The following is a 16,098-nucleotide window of genomic DNA, read 5'->3' as shown; positions in this document are numbered from 1 at the left end:
TAGAGTTACCATATGACCCAGCAATCCCACTTCTAGGTATCTACCCAAAAGAAATGAAAACATACGCCCACAGAGAAACTTGTACGTGAATATTTACAACAGCATTATTCACAATAACCAAAAGGTGGAAACAACCCAAATGTCCATCAACAGACAAATGGATAAACAAAATATGGTATCCATACAATGGAATATTATTCAGCTATAAAAAGGAATGAAGTACTGAAACATATGCTACAACATGGATGAACCTTGAAAACATTATGCTAAGTAAAGGAAGCCAGTCACAAAAGACTATATACTATATGATTCCACTCATATGAAAATTCAGAAAAGGGAAACATATAGAGACAGAAAGTAGATTAGTAGATGCTTAGGGCTGGGAGGAGGGACTGAGGAAATAGAGGGATGATAGCTAAATGGTTTCTTCTTGATGTGATGAAAATGTTTTAAAATTAACTGTGATGTTTACACATATCTGTGAATATACTAAAAACCATTGAACTGTACATACACTTTATATATATATATATACTTTTATTATTAACCCATTAACTCCATAATATGCCAATCATGAGCTAGTTTTCAGCAGTTACATTCCCTTGATCACGGCTGCATAATGATGTGATTAATTGAAAAACAGGGAGACCAGAGACATGGCCAGAGGTGACATCACACAGCCTATGCCATTGCAAAACAATTGTCAAATTCAGTGGTGGTTTGTAAAGCCAGTTCAGTTCTGCTCCCCTTGCCAGAGATTCTCACGTTTGTGAAAATTGGACCAACAAGTGGTGGGGCTCCATTTCCTGGTTTGAATTCTCAGTGGCTTTATCCAGAATCTCACTGGCAACTGGTTACTGTAACACCAGCCCAACCTTCTCTGCCCGCATGCTGGGCACTTCCAATTGTTAAGATAATACTGTAGGTTGCTGTCCCCTATGCTGAACTTGAGCTTCTTCAGGAAGGTTTTGTTCTCCATAAGATCCACTGCATTGAACATGTCAAACCCTTTCATGTTGGTGAGAACGAGGGCATTGCTCATAAGGTCTAGAGGAGGGGTCTGGATATGAATATTGTAGAAAGAATAAGCAGCCTTTAGACTCTTGTGGGTTGGGTGGTTTATGATGGTAGACAGAAGTGTATAAAAGCTCCGCTCACCTGTCACCTCACCGTTTGCACTCTCCACCACAAAAGTGTCAGTGATATTCTCCTGGAGGTAGAACCAATGTTCCACCTCCTCCTGGCTCCTGACTGGCATGTGGTGAAACTGCTTCAGGTACCAGGTGAGGAGCCGGTGCACTACTGGAATGTCCTTTTTTCCCATTGGTTGTGGCCCAGCTGTCTTGGGAATCTCTGGCAGTTGGTAGAACTTCATGGTGTGTTGCATGGTCATATTTCTGCTCAAGTGGGAGAACTTCACTTCATTCAGCTTCCGTGGGTTTAGGGACCGATGCTAGTACCTGCAGGTGCCAACAGGCTTTGGTAATACCATCCCAGCAGTGTAAACAGCTTGGAAGATGCCCTCCAGGTGAACCCTCTGGGTTATCTCACGCATCAGGACTGGAGCCACCCTCTTGGAGTGCAGCTTCTTATGGACACACAAGAAGTTGATCTCTACCATCTTCTTCTCTGTGTCATAGATACGGATGTTTTCTGGGATGGCGATGATGAATCCGACCAGTTTCTGACTTGAGACCACTACAACACCACAGTGCCACTGGGGGAGCCAGGCAGGCAGCCGGAGAGCCCACAGAAGAAATTCTGGGGAATAATCAAATTGGAACATGTTGTCATCACCTTCCACATAATTCTCGTTCAGGAGGATGTATAGTTCTTTCAGCACACCACGGTCCCCCTGATCCAAGGCGTCCCAGGTGAAGCCCTGGGGCAGGGTGTAGGGCTCTTGGCGGATGTTGTCTTTGTCAGGCTCCACAGGACCATGCATGTTCACAACTTCTCCCAGTTTGGGGACGGGCTGCATGTCCCAGAACTGGTAGCCTCACTTGCTAGCCTCCTCCATGGTTTTTGCAGGTCCCTTGAGCCACCAAAAAAAGTTCAGTGGCCTTCTGTATTTCCTGGATCCCCTCTGCTGGCAAAGAGTTCATCTTAACAGGCTGATCCTGGGCTGAATCTGTCTCACGGCCTTTTTCTTTCGTCTTTTTTTGTTTCTTTTTCTTCTTTTTGGCTCCAGTGTCATTGGCTGGACTCAAATCACCTCATTGTAGCTGTTGTCCTCCTCATTCTTGCAATCGCTGCAGTGCTCATGGCCATTTCCATTGCATTTCTGGCTGCATTTCTGGAATGCACTGGAGGTGCCCGGGGCTTCACTGCTGTATCACTCTCGTCCGCCATCTTGAGTTGCCTGTACATACACTTTAAATGGGTGAATTGTATGATATGTGACACGTGAATTACATCTCAAAGATTTTAAAAAATCATATCAGGGATAGAAGGAATGAGAAATAATTTAATCCAAATAAAAGAGAGCAATAGAAGGGCTTGCTTCACCTCCTACACACATGCACGCACACACTACCCTTCCAACTCATCTGTGGTACCTAGAATATTTCCTGTGGCATATATAGTAGGTGCTCAAGAAATATTTGTTGAATTAACGAATATAGTTTATATCTAAGAATGGATGTATTGGGGATGGGCAAAGGAGTAATACAATAACTGAAGGTTGTCCACTGGGGGAGAAGAATAGGGTCTAGATGGGCATGGGGTGTGGAGGAGTAGTCACTACAAGTTCTCTCTGTATATATTTTGTCAGCCTGGTAGACAACTATTGGTTGGCCAAAAAGTAACATGGAAAACCCGAACGAACTTTTTTGCCAGCCCAATACTTCCCTGAAATCCAGGGAGACACATCAGTCTTTTTTAAATTAATTAATTAATTAATTTTTGGCTGCATTGGGTCTTCGTTGCTGCATGCAGGCTTTCTCTAGTTGCGGCGAGCAGGGGCTACTCTTCGTTGCGGTGCGTGGGCTTCTCATTGAGGTGGCTTCTCTTGTTGTGGAGCACAGGCTCTAGGCTCACGGGCTTCAGTAGTTGTGGGATGCAGGCTCAGCAGTTGTGGCTCACGGGCTCTAGAGCACAGGCTCAGTAGCTGTGGTGTACAGGCTTAGTGGCTCCGCGGCATGTGGGATCCTCCTGGCCCAGGGATTAAACCTGTGTCCCCTGCATTGGCAGGCGGATTCTTAACCACTGTGCCACCAGGGAAGTCCCGAGACACATCAGTTTTTAGCCGCTTCATCCTAGACTCAGTCACCACTTCCTCTAATCAAATCCCTTTTCTTGCCAACTGCTCTGTCATATTCTGCTCTTCCCATGGCCATCATTTCCCTTCCTCTCTTGCAATCCCACTACCTGGATGACTGCAATCCCACTAGGAGTAGAGCAGACTCAACATCAAAAGAGCTGTCTTATGAGGTAATGAGCTTCATGTCACAAGAGGTGCTTAAGCAGAGGATGGAGACCTACTATTAGGATTCTGTAGACACCATTCCTGTATGAGATTCCATCACATACTATATAAGCATGGTCAATTTACATAACATCACTTAATTTCCTCATCTGCATGCACACATACACTCCCTCAAACTTAATTCAGATAGTCCCTACTTCAAACAAATCCACAATAAGGAATTCTGGATTTTCAAGTCAATAACCTTTTAAAGGTACAGGAAGGATATATATTTTAAAAATAGTCAATAATAATCCAAATAAAAACCCAAAGTATGAAACACACGAGTCCATACTGATAAAAATAAATGATTTAACAAATAAATAAATAGAGGAGAAGGGAAAAAATCTTTCATACAGAATGATTCCAAATAATATATGTATTCCCTTCCTCTAGGTGGTGGAGCTTAACACCCTCCCCCTCGACTATGGGCTGGACTTAATAACTCACTTCTAACCAGTATGTGTACAGAATAGAGATGTGTATAGAAATGGAAACGTAGTAACTTTCTGATGGAGAAATCTGGTAGACACTAACTAGAAAGGTGATGAAAGTTCACACCACCAGTGATGTCATGTGGATGTCATGCCCTCCCTGATACCATGAAATGAGAAGGGCACTTCACCTCGGTGGTGTTCTTCCTCCAAACCAGTCACCCCCAGTCTACTTATAAGGAAAACATCAGGCAAACCCAAATTGAGGGACATTCTACAAAAATACCTGTCCAGTACTCTTCAAAACTGTCAAGGTCATGAGAACCAAGGAGAATGACAAACTGACATACCAGAGGGGATTAAGAAGACATGATAACTAAATACAAAATAGTAGCCTGTATTGAAGCCTGGAACAGAAAAGAACATAAGTGGAAAAACTGGTATAATACAAATAAATTCTGTAGTTTAGTTTACAGCAATGTAACAATGTTGGTTTCTTAATTTTGACACAAGGGCCACAGTTACGTAACATGCTAATATAAGGGGAAACAGGGTGAATTTTTGGTACTATCTTTGCAGCTTCTAGACTTAAAGGATCTTAATTCAACCATCCATCCAGGATTTTTATAGAGAGAGGCACTAGAGCATAATGGTTAAGAATTGATTGAGGGCGCGCCGCACAGATGGGGGCAGTTGTCTATGACGTCAGCTCGAGCTCTCCAGGCCCGGCGGCTCCAGGTTAAGCGCCCGCCACGCCCCGCGCCGCCGTCCCCCGCCCCGCGCCGCGCACCTGGGACCCCGCCGCGCCCCGATACGGGCGGCGTCCTGCAGCAGATCATGGCCATCACCGACCGGAGCCTGGAGGAGGCGCGGGCCAGAAAGCATGCTCTGAATTGCCATGGGATGAAAAGCCTGCTCTCTTCATTGTGCTCTGTGAGATCAAGGAAAAGACAGGTGAGCAGAGTAAAGTTCCGGAGAGAGAAGATTGCAAGCCAGTAACCCACATTCAGGCTCCATGCTGCCCCTCCACACCCTGTCCTGGCTCAGGGAGGAAACCCTGCACCCACAGCCCCCGGGCGGGGGCACTGTCTGTGCGGCTGCTGCTCTCACTGCATCCATGATGGCTCCTGGCCTCTGCCATCTGTCTATTCCTGTGAGTGCAGGGTCTAGGACTCACCGTGTCCTAGGACTGCCCTGGTACCTGGCACACAGTGTACACACCTTATATTTTTGTTGAATGAAGAACTGTATCTAGTGACTGATACCTTTTAGGTGAAATCCTTTTTATCCTGTACACCTTATGGGAGTTCAGGAAGATTGAGTGTCTGGGGCCTGACTTAGAACACAAGGCTTATCATTCATATCATCCTGAAAAGAAAGCCACCCTGCATGTAAACCTAGCATTGGCGGATGTTCCTGGAAGCACTACCCTATGAGTTCCAAGAATTGCCTTCCCATGCCTCCTCTGGCCTGTGGGAGGCACGCAGGTGCATCTTCCAGGGTTGATATGCAGGCGCTCCACCTGTGTTCTTCTCCGTGGTGTCTGCCTGCAGCAGTCTCTGAAGGCCAAGGATACCCTAGGAGTACACCCCCTTCCCGAATCCTTCCATTGAAACAGCAGTCCTTCTTGGTATCTGGAGGAGCTGTCCTGAAAAAAACAAATAAACCCTTTTTGGAGAGCTTTGAATGTAGCTGGGAGGACCCGATACTGGCCTAGTCCCTTTCCTGAAAACCTTGGGGCTGGGTACATTACAGAACTCAGAATTTTGGGTTTTAGGTATGTGGTGTTGACAAGGGCTGAGTCAGAGCCTGCGTTCAGTGACTTTTAGCGTCAGAGCGGTAACAGTCACACACGCTGGTGTGGGTCAGGTTTGCCTCCAAGTGAACTTGAGTGCCAACTTGCGTAAACACCTTTGGATCTTGGATTGCAGATGGGTATCCCCTTGAAGAGCTGCCAGGCTCCCTGGGCACTTCATACCGAGGGGCTTGTTCTGTCTTCTCTGAGCCGTGACTGTCCCCTGTGCTGGCCTCAGGTGCGCATCTGTGCCTCACTTTGGTCAGTTCTGGGTTCGCTTTGTCTCTGAGGAACAAGAAGTCCCAGCTCCACCAACCTTGTTCTCAGGCCAAGGATCCCTTGCTGTGCTGTGGGAGCACAGGCAGCTGCTGTTGGGGGAGTGGATGTAAATAACTCATCACACAAGGGAATGCCCTCCTATTTCCTCACCACTGTTCCTGAGCCTGGCCTGGAGTCAGGCATAAGTAATCCAGCAGTTTTTTACCTCTGTTTCCCTTCCTCCTCAGCCACTCAGTTCTGTAGCAATTGCAACATCATGATAGGTAGTTTCAGCCTTCTGGTTAGGGCCAATGTGTGACTTCTTCCAGAATTTGGATCCCTTTTGCGATTGGCTGGACCAGGGGCCGAGACCCCTGTGCAGTATTTCATCATGACCGTGCAGGGAGCAGACCTCCTAGAGCTGGGGGGGTTATTTTTCAGGTTGCTTGGAGTGTCCTTTCTTGGCCGCACAGTCTCAGAGTGACTCGTGAATCGAGCCTCTGATTCTGATCAATCTATCATAGCTCCTCTGCAGCTATAGACTGTGGTCCATCCCACAGGGTTTGAAGTAATTAAACTCAAGTATAATTAAATAAGGTGCTTTTCAGCCACACTAGCCACATCTCAAGTGCTCAGTAGCCACATGTAGCTGGTGGCTCCCACATTAGACAGTGCAGATCTAGAACGTTCCAACATTGGAAAGTTCTATTGGACAGACAGGTGGATTAGTATAGAAAAATAGACAAATCAAGGATTATGAAAAACTAACGTCCATGATGACTAGAGAAACAAAATGTGGTCCCTATGTACAATGGACTGTTGTTCAGCCATAAAAAGGAATGAAGATTTATGGCATAAGCTACAATATGGATGAACCTTAAAAACTTTATGCTAACAAGGCCCTACTGTCAGGGAACTATATTCAATATCTTGTAATAACCTATAATGGAAAAGAATCTGAAAAAGGAATACATATATATATAACCGAATCACTTTGCTGTACACCTGAAACATTGCAAATCAATTGTACTTCAGTTAAAAAAAAAAAACAACTCTATGCTGAGTGAAAGAAGCCAGACACAAAAGTTCACAATAGTGTGTGGTTCCATTTATGTGAAACGTCCAGAAGAGGTAGAAAGAGATCAGCAGTTGCCAGGGGCTGGGGTCGGGGAATGGGGAGTGATTGTAACGGGGACAGGGTCTCTTTTTGAGGTGGTGAAGAAGTTAGGTGGTGGTTGTACAACCTGGTGAATGAACTGAAAACCACTGAATTATTCACTGGAAAGGGGTGAATTGTATGTCACATGAGTTATATCTCCAAAAAGCTGTTGTATAAACCAAAAAAGAAAAAAAAGAGAAAGGATTGAATCCCAGCTCTGCTGCTTATCAGCTGTGTGACCATGAGTAAGTGACTTAACCTCTCTGTGCCTCAGTTTACTCATCTCTGAAATGAGGATAGTAATAGCACTTACCTCATAGGTCAATATGAGGTTGGTATCTGTTAATGAGTTAATATTTTAAACTGCTTAGCACAATGCCTAGCACTAGTAAATGCTATATGTTTGTTAAATAAAATATAAAGTAATACTTATGAAAACTTCTGTATAGGCCCTACCAGTGCAGCAGCCCATCTTATACCTCAGTGCACACCCACTGGATTCATATAACATATCCATATTATAATTTAGGGCTACTTATGAAACTAGTAACCTGTAAGATGGCATTCACAAATCCTCAAAAGGTGACCAGAGAAGCTGCTTTAGAATAACAGGCTGCCCTGGGGACTCCAGCTGCAGACTGGCAGCTAATGGTAGATGATGGTATGTCAGGAAGAAACCTACTAGACACTGGTGTGCCCAGGGAGGTATTTATTTTCCTTACCTCACAGATTCACTTGGGTTGCTTTCTTCTCCTAATGTTCTCCCCACTCACTCTCTGATTAATTAAGACCTTCTTTTCTTTAACACCCAACTTAAATCCTACTTTAGCTCTGAGGCCTCCAGGGTAGTCTTTCCTCTGAACTCCAACAATGCTAGTTGGTTTCTTCATTTGACCTGGAGAATATGCTATCTTATGCATTCTTTTCTCTCCTCATTCAGATCATAAGTACCTGAAGGGTAGGCACTGCCCTTGTGTCCCTCACAGGGCAGCTTCCCTCTCCTTGGGAAGTCAATCAATAATTAGTGTTCAAGACAGAACAGAAAGTCCACTCCTCCTTTCATTCCTCAAATACGTTCTGAGCCCTGTGCTTGGGGCAGAGGATCTGGAGGATGAAAGAGTGGTCATTGTCCTGAGGAAGACCACAATCTTGAATCAAAACTTTACACGTTAAATTCATAATACCATTAGCTTCTAGTGGGTGTTGGGAAAAATGGGATGGGGGCCGGGGGAAGCAACAAAGCAACCTTCTCAGTAATGTCCTTTTATACATAATTTAATTACCTGCAGAAAAAGAAAGTCTCCTGAGGGCATCAAACTGAGACAAAGGTAGAGGAGAGAGAGCAATTCTGATAGTAGACAGAGAGGAATTTAGAGTGTGGGGAAAACAGAGGACAGGGCTTGGGAGAGATAGGAAAATATGACCCTTCCCTTAGTTTCTCCACATCTTCAGTAGATTCTGTTCTCCGCCTCTAATTTTTTAAAAATAAAAGCCTTGATGCAACTGGATTGCTTGTGAGAACCAGAGAAAGCACAGGTAATACAAAATGCCCTCCCAGAGTTCAGCCACAGTAGTTTTGCGTGAATAACTACCATCTCTATATAGGTACCCAAACAGGGAACAAGGCATACGGTGCCAGCCTTCCTAAGGCTCCCAGTCTAGGGATGAGACAGATAATAAATAAGCAGAAAAGTAAATACATAATTTCAAATTGTGATAACTAACAGGAAGAAGAAATATCAAGAGAAAATAATGAGCAGAGGGCCTACTTTAGATTTGGTATACAGAGAAGGCCTGTCTCAGGAGGCATTACCTCAGCTGAGACCTAAAGATTAAGCTGCCAGCAGTACAAAGCCTGGGTGGGAGTTGGGGAGAGTGCTCCAGGTGAGGGGAGCAATGAGACCGAGAAAGATTAAAAAGAAGAAGAAAAAGAAAAAAAAAGAAAAGAAAAACAAAAGAAGAAGAAAGCATAAGGGGAAATATTAGTAGGAGATATTACATCCCCTGAGGCTCAGGGTAAATGACCTGCTCAATACCACACAGCTAGTCAGCGACAAATGAGAGGATTGCTGAGCTCTATCCTGAGAGATAAAACTGAACAGAAGGCTTCTGGGGCTTCAAGGAAGCATCTAGCAAGAGACGTAGGGACAAAACAACAGGGACAGGGACTCGGAGTACTTTCTAAGATTCTGGAAATTTTGTCAATATTCCAGTTTTAGTGATTTTTGTTAACCCCTCTGTTTCCCTGAAGGGGCTGACAGCAAAACCTTTGAATGAAAATCATGAGTATCAAATTAGTAAAAGTTTCCCAGGTGCCAGGCCATGGCCCCTTGTCTCTGGGGGCAGCAAAGAAGCGGGGACTGCAGGCCTGGATTCCACATCTCAGTCAATCCTGCAAAAGCTGAACCTCAAGACAAAGAGCAAAGGCTGACAGCTCCTGAAGGAAAGAAAAGCAAGCTGAATGCCTGGGTTTGTGGAAGAATCCAAAGCAGGAGGGCTAGATGGTTGGATACATGGTGGAGGATTGAAGGGATGGAGGGGGCTCAACAGTTTATCAGAAGACTCGGACAGAGGTTATCTTGCTGAAGGTCACATAGCAAAGCCAGGAGCAGAACCCAGGTCTGACACATTCCACAGCCTTTCTATTAAATCACTTCAGATGATTTCTCCCACAACTCCTCTTTAATGTTGCTGTTAGGTTGTTTTTAGAATGATTTTTTTAAAAAGTGTGTGTGAGTGAGAAGAGTGAGTGTGTGTTGAAGAGAGACCCGATTAGATGAATGTGCTTCTGCTCTTTTATTTGCACATTTCCTCTGTGTTTACCTGTGACTTCGTGGGATTATTCGATAAATGCATTTCTTGCTGATGAGGCAACCTAATTCCAGAGAATTCAGGGAAATCCCTGAACCTAAAGAGAGGGGCCTGAAAAATATTGAGAATCCCCTTCTGACCAGACCGTTTGGACTCTTGGGACAGCTGAGCAAGGGCAGAGAGGAAGCGTCCAATGGTGTACATGGGCAGCCATCCTGAGCTGTAGGCTGGGCCTCCATGATTGAGGTTCTGTGGGAATATAAACCTGGAAGGAAAGTCAGACAGTGACAGGTAGAGACACCAGTCTTCCAGTGTTAGAGAAGGACGAGGCAGCTGAATGTTGAAAGAGCAAGAACAGGATAAGAGATCTGGGCAGCTTGTCATCTTTTCCTGATCATTTCTTTCACTGTGTAGATTCCTTCAGCTGAAATTGCTATCAATTCCCAGCTTCTCAAACACAGTATAGATGTTAAGAGCAGAAACTCTGAAGTCTCCAGTATCCTTGGCAAATCACTTAACTTCTCTGAACCTGGTTTTCCCCATGTGTAAAACAGGAATAATGATGGTACTCATCTCATAGGATTGCTAATGAGGTTAAGTGGTATGGAAAGCAATTGGAACAGAGCCTGGAACACAGTGGGCCTCTAGTGCACAGTATATATTATTATTTCTTACATTGAATACAAACGTCAATGACTATTGAATTATCTATACCGCTGTGTACTACTTTGAGGCCAAGTTGCAGAACCACTGGCCTGGAAGGAATGCTAGAGATTATCTATGGCTCTTAAAATTTGAGACACAAGGAACCTAAGACCCAGGGGAGACAAGTGCATCTGAGGAAAAGGAAAGAGCTTGTGCAAAAGCAAAAGGTAGGAAAAGGAATGAAAACGTATTTAAAGTGGTTGTAAGCCAGATGAAAGAGTGTGTGTATGCATGTGTTGGAGGGGTGGGGAGAAAGGAGGAAGACTGGAGGGTGTATAAGGCTATAGAAGAAGCAAAGACGAGAATATGATGTGCTTTTGTGTCAAAGTCAGGAGTTTGGACTTTACCTAGACCAGTACTGTCTATTAAAAATATAATGTGAGTGGTGATCATTTTCAAATGTATAGAAATACCAAATCACTATGTTGTGTACCAGGAACTAACACAGTGTTGTAGGTCAATTATGTTTCAAAAACAAACAAGCAAACAAACTCATAGAAAAAGAGATCAGATTTGTGGTTCCCTGAGGAGGGAGGTGGGGGTAGGGGGAATTGGATGAAGGTGGTCAAATGTACGAACTTTCAGTTATAAGATGAATAAGTACTAGGGATGTAATGTACAACATGATAAAGATAATTCACACTGCTGTATGTTAAGAGAGTAAATCCTAAGAGTTCTCACCACAAGGGAAAATTTTTTCTTTTTCTTTTCTTTTGCATCTATATGAGATGATAGATGTTCACTAAACTTATCGTGGTAATCATTTCATGCTGTGTGTAAGTCAAATCATGCTGTACACCTTAAACTTATACAGTTCTGTATGCCAATATATCTCAATAAAACTAGAAGGAAAAAATAATAATGTGAGCCACATATGCAGTTTTAAATTGTCTGATAGCCACATTAAAAAAGAAAAAAGCAACAGACAATATCAACTTTAATATTATATTTTATTTAAGCAAATATATAAAAATATCATTTCAACATGTAATCAATATAAACAATTATTAATGACATATTTTACATTCTTTTTTAGTACTGAATCATTGAAATCTGGCATGTATTTTACATTTATAGTGCATCTCAATTTGAACTAGCCACACTTCAAATGCTTAAGAGCCACATGTGACTAGTGGCTAGCGTATCTGTTAGTGCAGATCTAAGTGATGGGGAGCCACTGAAAGGTTTCAAGCTAGGGAGTGCCATGGTCTGATGTGTGCTTCAGAGCAAGAACTCTGCTGATGATGGGAAGGATGGATTGCGACAGGGACTCCTCAGGATTGCTATGTATAATTGCGCAGGTTGTATGGTACAAGAAGCATGAAAGGGGGCTGAAATCTAGTCCACATTCTACTTATCATGCCAAGTACTGGCCCAACACTGCCAGCTCAGAGGAAAGTGAGCCTTTCCTTAACTGGTTAGCCCAGAGGCAATGCCTGTTTCCTAATTTTCACAAAGATGCTATATGTGCTAACAGTAGCCCTGGGGAATACCAGGTCAGTGTTGGAGGTACAAACCTCATTCCACAACTCCAATGGATAAGAAATATCACTGCTCTTTATAAATCAGAGTTAATTCCATTTTGAGCTCCCAATCCCATAAGTCTGGAGGGAAACTCAACCTAAGTTATTCTTGGGACCCCTGACTCTGAGTTGTGCCTAGGTTCTGGAATTCTATATGCACCAACACATGGCAGTATGGCCCTCTAGTCATCAAGCCATCTGCTCACACTGGTAAATGTTGACATACACATTGACCCCTGTGCAGGGCCCTTCAGGTCTGGCAGCACTGTGATGCTTTTGTGAAAAACTTTTGCTTCTGGTCTCAACTTCCTAGATTCCCTACCTCACCACTTCTCACTAGGGCCTTCCGCATACGCTGCCCAGAAGCCAGGCCAGGCTCTGCCACTCTGGAATCCACAGAGCTCTTTCTCTCCTTCCTTTATATTGGAGAAATCTCTTTTTTAATCTGGGAAAATCCTCTTCCCTTTCTATTTATTCCAAGATGTTTTTTCTTTACTGCAGATTTTTCCCTCCCTCTGGGGCTCAAGGCTCTTGTGAACAAAAGCCAGCAAGTATTGTGGGAAATGTCAGTTTTCTGCACTTCTACAAACCTCCTGGTGACCAAGAGGTCCAGAACCTGCTTAATGGAAGAAAATAAAAGGAGGAATATATGGGGTGAAAAAATATATATATAAGCATGTTAATCTCCTAAAATATTATCCAACTATAGAGCAACAGGAACTCTCGTACACCACTAGTGGAGGTATAAATTGGTACAACCTCTCTGGAAAATAATTTACCAGTGTCTGCTAAAGATGAACATATGCATGTCAGAAATATAATCTATAGGTATACATCAAGTATAAATGAGTGCTTATGGCCACCAAAAGACATGTATAAGAGTATTCATAGCAGCACTATTCTTAATAGGCCCAAAGTGGAAATAACCCAAATATCCATCCATCATAAAATATATGATTTAACATGCAATGGAATATTATACAGAAGTGAGAATAAAACAACACACAACAACATGATTGGTTCTCACAAACATAGTGTTGAGCTAAGGAAATTAGGCACAAGAAAATCATACAGTATGATTCTATTTATACATAAAGTTTTTAAAATGGCAGAGACTAGCTGTGGTGTTGAGAGCCAGTATAGCGGTCACCTTACAGGGAGAAGGGAAGGGGTAGTATTTGAGAGGAAGCAGGAAAGAGGGCCTTTTGGATGCTGGTAATGTTCTGTTTCTTGACCAGAGTAAGTTCAGCTTGTGGTAATTTATCAATACTATATTGGGCTTAAGACATGGAAGCAACCTAAATGTCCATCAACAGATGAGTGGATAAAGATGTGGTACATATATACAATGGAATGTTACTCAGCCATAAAAAAGAATGAAATAATGCCATTTGCAGCAACATTGGTGGACCTAGAGATTATCATATATTAAGTGAAGTAAGTCAGACAGAGAAGACAAATATCATATGATATCACTTATATGTGGAATCTAAAAAAATGATACAAATGAACTTATTTACAAAACAGAAATAGATTCACAGACATAGAAAACAAACTTATGGTTACCAAAGGAGATAGCAGGGAGGGGGGGAGATAACTCAGGAGTTTGAGATTAACATATACACACTACTATATATAAAATAGGTAAACAATAAAGACCTACTATATAGCATAGGGAACTATGGTCATTATCTTGTAATAAACTATAATGGAAAAGAACCTGAAAAAGAATATATATATATATTTATAACTGCTGTACACTTGAAACTAACACAACATTGTAAATTAACTATACTTCCATAAAAATGCATAAAATAATAATATATTGGGCTTATAATTTTGTGTGTTTTTGTGTATATAGCCAATACAAAGTAGAAAGTTGAATAAAAAAATAAAAATATCAGCCTGTCACACTAATTAGCTGACTGTAGCAATAATCCAGGTGGTAAAGAATAAAGACCTGAATAATTTAAGATCATGGAAATAAGGAGGGAGAAGCAAGGATCAATGAATGATTGGATGTGGACAGTATAGAGGGGGAGGGGTCAAAGACAATGCCTGGGATTTGGGCTTGGACAACTGTGCAAATGATGGTGTGATGGTTGAGATAGGGATCATTGGAAGAGGTAAGACTAGGTGAATGAATGGTAATGAAATCCGCTTGGCACATTATGAGCTCATAGTGTCTCTGGGACATTTGTGTGGAGAGGCAGTATGGCATGGGGTTTAAAAGTGAGGGTTGATTTTTGATTCTGGATATGACCGAGTAAACACACACCTCTCTTTATCGCCTACTGAGCCTGACTCTAAAACTTGTACAGAAAGCATGAACAACTCTTTAAGAACTCGGCATATATCAGCAGACAAATCAGAGAACACTAGAAATAAAAGTAACACCAAACTGGTGGTAAGTTTACCACTTTTGTTCCTCCAGCATCTCCCACCACCAACTCAACACATTCTGAAAACTGGAAGTGAGCAGAGAGGTGCAAAAGGAGATCCAGGAGGAAGCCTCTAGTTCTGGATGGAGGAGCAGCAAAGGGAAAACCTAAGCCCCAGACAGAGTGCAGAAAATACACTGGTGCTTTCTTCTCCCTCCTCTTTGTTCTGTTCCCTCACGCCCCGGTCACCAGGTAGTCCCACAGCCGGGTATGGGAAATGGCAGAAGCCAAAACTCTGAAGGAGAAGACCCTTCCTCTCTCTTCAATGCACCTGCAGCTCTAAGAGGGAGAGGCGTCTCTGTCACCCCCTTCCTTGTCCCCTCCCACTTGTCCCCTCCCAGTCCCAGCGCAATCCTGGACATGGGTTCTTTCTAGCCCAGAGAACCAAACATGGAAGCCTGGGGAACGAGGAAGTACTGGAAAGATAAGGAAGTATGAGGAGCTCAGGAAAGCCGCCCGACAGAGCTGTTTACTCTTGACCCCTGGGTGCATTAAACTGCTCCTAATTAGCATAACGCAGATGGAAAACTGAACTAACTGTTCTTCGCGAGGACGCAACAGACTACTGGTTGGCGAATGCATAGGAAAGACCTGCTTAACAGTGCACAATTTAAAAAACCCTGACATTGGAAACACAGCCTCCAGAAGGAGCAAAACAAAAAATGACAACATTCTTCACAGGAGGGGGTGAGGGGTGACTATAAAAGGATAGCACCAGGGCGGTTTTGGGGGATGATGGAACTGTTCTGTATCCTAGAACTGAAAATCAAACGAAGAAAAGGTCAATTTTATTGAATAATAGTTTTAAAAATAAAGTGAAAAAAAAAAGTGAAGGCTCTAGAGACAGGACTGCCTGGATTCAAATTCTGGGACCCTACTTACTAGCTGTGTGACCCTGAACAAGTTACCACCCCGCTGGGCTTCAGTTCCCTGATCCATTAAATAGGGACAATCACTCCTAATTTAATAAATTAGGAGGCTGGGATTAACAGATCCACACCACTATATATAAAGTAGATAAACAACAGATTTATTGTACAGCACGGGGAACTATATTCAATATCTTATAATAACCTATAACAGAAAAGGATCTGGGGGAATTCCCTGGTGGTCCAGTGGTTAGGACTCTACTCTTTCACTGCAGAGGACCTGGGTTCAATCCTGGTCAGGGAAAAAGGGATCTGAGATATATATATATATATATATATATATATATATCTCTGAATCACTTTGCTGTACACCTGAAACTAACACAATATTGTAAATCAACTATACTTCATTTTAAAAATTAAAAAAATAGGGACAATCACAGTTCTTGCCTCCTAGAGAGATTGTGGTGGTAAAGGTTCAATGAGGTAATACATGTAATGTGCTTAGAACAGTGCCTGACACAGAGTATATGTTCAATAAATGCCATGACAGATCAGCAAAGGGGCTTGGGGCACAGGAGACAGGTGAGAGGACTGAAGAAGTCACCGGGTGAATCACTGCTGGGTGTATTTCAGT

The 16,098-nt window shown here is 42.9% G+C and overlaps 1 pseudogene; it reads right to left on the bottom strand.

Moving 5' to 3' along the window:
• Positions 1-552: 552 nt before the first annotated feature.
• Positions 553-2,352, bottom strand: LOC132513788 (glycylpeptide N-tetradecanoyltransferase 1-like; annotated as a pseudogene).
• Positions 2,353-16,098: the final 13,746 nt, after the last annotated feature.

This window comes from Lagenorhynchus albirostris, chromosome X (genome assembly GCF_949774975.1).
Source record: "Lagenorhynchus albirostris chromosome X, mLagAlb1.1, whole genome shotgun sequence".
In the NCBI taxonomy this organism is placed as follows: domain Eukaryota; kingdom Metazoa; phylum Chordata; class Mammalia; order Artiodactyla; family Delphinidae; genus Lagenorhynchus; species Lagenorhynchus albirostris.
Note: the sequence above shows the minus strand (reverse complement) of the source record. Positions and strands in the feature narration are given on the sequence as shown.